Source organism: Myotis brandtii, unplaced genomic scaffold (genome assembly GCF_000412655.1).
Source record: "Myotis brandtii unplaced genomic scaffold, ASM41265v1 scaffold237, whole genome shotgun sequence".
NCBI classification, from domain to species: Eukaryota; Metazoa; Chordata; class Mammalia; order Chiroptera; family Vespertilionidae; genus Myotis; species Myotis brandtii.
In genome coordinates this window covers 7034566-7040261 of record NW_005358943.1, presented here as the reverse complement: position 1 = coordinate 7040261, position 5696 = coordinate 7034566, and the positions used below count along the sequence as shown (strand labels likewise).

At 39.9% G+C, this 5696-nt stretch overlaps 1 protein-coding gene and 1 pseudogene across 1 annotated transcript in view; one reads left to right on the top strand and one right to left on the bottom strand.

The window, feature by feature from the left end:
- STYK1 (serine/threonine/tyrosine kinase 1) overlaps positions 1–5696 on the bottom strand; it is a 50570-nt gene that overhangs the window by 36830 nt on the left and 8044 nt on the right. The window lies entirely within an intron of this gene.
- On the top strand, positions 2050–2618 carry LOC102257608 (annotated as a pseudogene).

Sequence of the window (5696 nt, the reverse complement as noted above, 5' to 3'; positions counted from 1 at the left end):
ACTTTGAAGAAATGTCTATTCAAATCCTTTACCCATTTTTAAATTGGGCTATATGTCTATTATTGTTGAGCTGTAAGTGTTCTTTATATATTCTGAATACTAAACCATTATGTGATATATGATTTGCAATATTTTCTCCCATTTTGTCTGTATGTGTGTTTTGGGGTTTGTTGTTGTTGTTGTTGTTGTTGGTTTTTTTTACTTTTGATAGTGTCCTTTGAAGCACAATAATTTCTAATTTTGATAAAGTCCAATTTATCTATTTTGGGGGGGGGGGTTGCTTGTGCTTTTGGTTTCATAGCTAAGAAACTTGCTTAACTTAAATCATGAAGATTTATACCTATGTTTTTTTAAGAAATTTATAGATGTAGGTCTTTGATCAATTTTGAGTTAATTTCTGCATATGGTGTGAGGCAGGGATTCATCATCATTCTTTTGCATGTTGATACCCAGTTGTTTTAGCACAGTTTGTCAAAAGACACTTCTTCCCCTAATGAATTATTTTGGCACCCTGTCAAAAATCAAACAGCCATAGGCAAATGGGTTTATTTCAGGACTCTCAATTCTATTCTGTTGGTCCATATGTTTATCCTTATGCCAAGAACACAGCCTTAATTACTGAGCTTGCAGTAAGTTTTTAAATCGTTCAGTATGAGTCTTCCAACTTTGTTCTCTTTTTGAAGACTGTTTTAGATAGTCTAAGTCCCTTCCGTTCCCTTTGTGAATGTTATAATCAGCTTGACCTTTTTCAGAAAAAAAAAATCCATCTGGCATTTTGGCAGTTACATACATATAAATTCTGGGAGTACTGCCATCTTACAAATATTGTCTTTCTACATAAGAACACAGATTGCCTTTCCAGTTATTTAGATTTTCTTTAATTTCTTTCCATGATAGTTTGCAGTTTCAAGTGTACAAGTCTCATTTGTTGTTGATGATAACATTTACAGTTCCATGTCCTCTAAAGATTAAACAAGAATTTGTGTGCAATTTGGTGATACCAAGGACTGTCCTGTCTCCAAGAAAATCAGTTCTAGATCAGATTGGGCAGCACATGCCTCCTAATTACTGGCCAGACATGCCATCTTTATCTAGCACCACGGCATAATATAAGGCCACCACTGATCTTCTCATATCTGATTAAGTACACAGAGCCCTACATTTTGTAGCTCTGTCAGACCTAGTTTATTTACTTGGATAGCCTTGAGTTGGTCTACATGTCTCAGGTTGCCATGAAATGGTGGAACTAGAGAGAATATCCAAAGTATCACATCTCTAAATTCCTATCAACATAAATGCTTCTACATATCTAACCTTCAGAGAACACTGCTCTCTGGGTACCCAAAATATGTTTGATTGAGGTTTAAATAAAAGCCATAAAGGTGCAGTCCCCAATATCATTTTTGAACCCCGTAACTCAGATATGAAGATATGGGGATTTCCAGCTGGCACAGACAGATCTATCCAGGGTTCACTGAACTTATTTTTGTGAGTGATTTATCTCACACATGATCTGAATATCTATGAACTCACAACCTGTGGCCTTGCTGATATTATCAAATCTTTATTGCTAATCAGTTTGTAGATAACCTAAGCTCATACTTTCATTTTTAAGTCAGTGTGTCTCTGTTTCTCAATCAATGTTAACTCGGTGAATCAAAAATAATCAATTTTAATATCAGCCCATGAAGAGTAGACTTAGAAAGATAAAAGTGGTGATGGTGAAGAGGAGGTGATTTATAGATCATTATAAAATCACATTTGAAAAAATAAAATAAAATCACATTTGGTTCATTTACATTTCTTTTTTTCTTAATCCCGCAAAAATTGAATTAGCCTTCAAAGCTACTGGTATCTTGAAATTTATAATAGAAAGCCACTTCAGAATAATTGATGGCTGCTTTAACAACCTCATATTGCATGTGAAACTAAGATCTAAGTGAAAAGGTGACTGGCCTTGGGTCAGGAAAATAAATCGGAGATCTAATCAGATGTGGGACCTCCTGATTATGAATCCATTCATCTTAAGAGTAGAACACGGGTGAGGACATGAAAGACAGGGAGTGAAATTGAGGACACTTGGCGTTATGGAAATTGCTTGGGCTCCAAGAAGGCATGCAAAGACAGCAAGTTCAACTTAGTGTCAAAAAGCCATTCTTTGGAGGAGCCATTACGAGAGCTGGAACTGCCGATTAATCCTGATCAAGATGACAACCTCCCAAAAGCACAGAGACTTCATGGCAGAGCCCATGGGGGAAAAGCCAGTGGGGAGCCTGGCTGGGATTGGTGAAGTCCTGGGCAAGAAGCTGGAGGAAAGGGGCTTTGACAAGGCATATGGGGTCCTTGGCCAGTTTCTGGTGCAAAAGAAAGACAAGAACTCTTCCAGGAATGGCTAAAGGACACATGTGGCCCCAATGCCAAGCAGTCCCAAGATTGCTTTGGGTGCCTTCGAGAGAGGTGTGACGCCTTCTTGTGATGCTCTCTGGGGAGCCCCCAATCCCAAACTCCAGCCTTGAGTCTTCAGAGTTTGCAGCTGAGTGGGGGTTACTCCCTTGTCCTCTACAAAGGAAATGATTGCTGTCTACTCACCACCGATGTCCTCTGGGTCTTTGGGGGGAGTTCTCTCCCCTCACCATTTCAACTTTTTTGCAATTCTCACTCTTGCAAGCATCTTCCTTCTCTTTCCCCTGCCAGGTTCAGGCCAATAATCAGCTTTTCTGAATGGATTTCTGGCCCCTTCCCTCACCCCGACTCTCACCTCTGGTCTGTTTAATGACATTTGGCTTCTCTTTTGGCAAAACAGTCACTGTCCATATAAAGTTTTTTAGATCAATAAAGTTAATGGCCTTCCAAAAAAAATCAATTTTTTCCCCCACACTCTATATGAAGTAGCTATATCTTCTGTGCCACTATAGTCATATCTCCCTGCTAAAGAAACAATAAAAACAGCAACCCTGGCTCCATTTCTTATTCTGCCTGGCAAGCACACTATGGAATGCAATGCGTGTTCCACAGATGCCATAGAATTCTGAATGTGCACAACCAGAGAGCCCTTTGAAAGCAATCAAAATACCTAACCTCCATAACTTACTGATGAGGAAACTGCCACAGAATTTAGGTGTCTTCCAACAGCTAATTAGCACCTAAGTTGAGACTAGTATTGTGTGTCTTGAATGGCCATCTTATGCTCTTTCACTATCATTTTCCATCACTCAGGATATTTGACTTCTTTTTATTCAGTTAAGTTTTGTGGGGGTAAGGATAATGAGGAAGACCCTAGCTCTTGAAATTTCTCATGTGCGTAGATTTTCATAGCTTCTTCTGTCTGCCAGGCCTTTGGGCTGTAAATGCGTCTGGACTAGCCTCTGGAAATCTTCCCCACATACCTCCAAGGCTGAAGACCAGAGACTACTAGTATACATTCCAGTTGTATATTCACTGGTGGCATTGCAGGGCTTTAAGAATATTCGAGTGACTACTCTGCTTCATTCTTCTTCCTCCATTAGAACTCATTTTGACTCATAGTCAGATATCATCCCCAAAGAACACTAAAGGGGTCGGTCAGTGAGACCGACGGAAAAATCACAGATGTAGGAGGCAGGGCAGGTTGAGATCAGACTGACTAGATTTGCTGCATCTGCTTATAAATCTGAAGGAAAACCAGACAGGCCAGATAGATTGTCAGCATTCCCTTCATCCTCCCACCCCCATCCCTCTCCTTCCTTGAAACAAGCCAAGCCTGTGACTTCCACGATTCAGATAAGCAAGTCCTTCCCTCTAACTGGCCAGAGGCAGCACTAATTTGGAGCCCGGTGGAAGGGGCATCGGTGAGCACTGAGACAAGGATCAACAGGAGCTTTCCTGTCTGGGCCCCGCCAGGCCCAGTTGCCTTAAAAGGGACTCTGAAGAAGTTGATTCTAATGACACACACTTCTAGGCATGGCTTCAACATACATTTGGTTCTCATAGCTGATTATTATCAGGAAAAAAGGTGCGTAGGATCATCTTCTCTGAACTCCAAATTATCATCTTGGGCAAATATTTTTCATCATTCAGTTGTTAGCATTTGAATATAACATAAATTATATCTCCTGGAGTCACTCAACATAATACCCTACATTTAACTAATAATATAGTATATCTGGTTAAATCATTCCAACAACTGATTATAAGACAAAAACTAATAATTTTGAAGCTTTCTCCAGAAAGCTACCTGGCTTAAATTCTGAGTATTATATGTGGCCACAATGTACCTTTTGAAACACATTTTTCCGCCGAAACCGGTTTGGCTCAGTGGATAGAGCGTCGGCCTGTGGACTGAAAGGTCTCAGGTTCAATTCTGATCAAAGGCATGTACCTGGGTTGCGGTCACATCCCTGGTGGGAAGTGTGCAGGAGGCAGCTGATCGATGTTTCTCTCTCGTCGATGTTTCGAACTCTCTCTCTCCCTTCCTCTCTGTAAAAAATCAATAAAATATATTAAAAAAGAAACACATTTTTCCCCTTTACCTTTAGCATCTGCTACAATTTGTTCTTAGTAGAATTCTTACACAGCTTAAAGTTACTAGTATATACCTACAACAATTTTCATTTAGATCAGTGTTCTAGAAATAGCACCATATTTCTATGTATTTTGTTACCAGACAACTTTAAGAATCACTGTTAAATATATAAAGATGGGCCTGTTAACTGTAGCTGAGGATATAAGATGTTAACTGCTGTAGAATGAAACATTAAAATGGGTTTTCTTTTTATTTATAATTCTTGCCCGTAATTTAGTCCACAAAAGTATGAAAGAGTAGGACTGAAAAATGCAATCACACCATAGCTGGTTTGGCTGAGTGGATAGAGCATCTGCCTGCTGACTGAAGGGTCCTGGGTTCGATTCCAGTCAAGGGCACGTACCTCAGTTGCAGGCTCCTCTCTGGCCCAGGTCCTGGTCAGGACTCATGCAGAAGGCAACCAATTCTAAAAATCAATGGAAAAATATCCTTGGGTGAGGATTAAAAAAAAATGCAATCATTATATTCAAGTTGCTTTGACCATGGCATTGTTAGCAATTGGCTGTCCATATACTTTGCTACTGCAGTGGCTAGAAGGCTTATTATTATACATCAGAAAACAGGTTGGGTTGAAAGGCAGACAAGGCTTAGAAGCTGGGATGCAGCTGAGAGCTATAGAAAGTGGAAACATCAGGAAATCACTCTGTTGCCTGAAGACTAACCCTTAGGGAGTGGTATTCACAGCATAATAAAGCTGGAATCTGCACTGCCCAATTCATCTGGAGTTGTAGAAAGGAGAAAGAAGTGGAGAAGGATAGTGAGTTAAGGGGGTAAGAGTGAATTCAGGAAAAGAAGCTCAAGTCAAGGGATGGCTAGGAACTTCTTCACTCCACCCCATTTTCCTTCCCATATCCAGAGGTGATTAAACTCTAACCTATCTCCTCACGACTATTCTGGTTAGGAAATACAGTGACATTATGAGAAGTTAAAAATTAAAAGACTTTTTTTGTGTCTTTCTTAAGCCTGAAAGAATGCCCTGAGATTTCCCAATCTACCTCAACCCTTCATTTTCTGAGAGAAGAAAATCCTATCTAATAAAAGACAAAAAGGGTAATTGACCATACCTTCGCTATGCTTCCCATTGGCTAATCAGGGTGATATGCAAATTAACCACCAACCAAGATGGCGGCTGGCA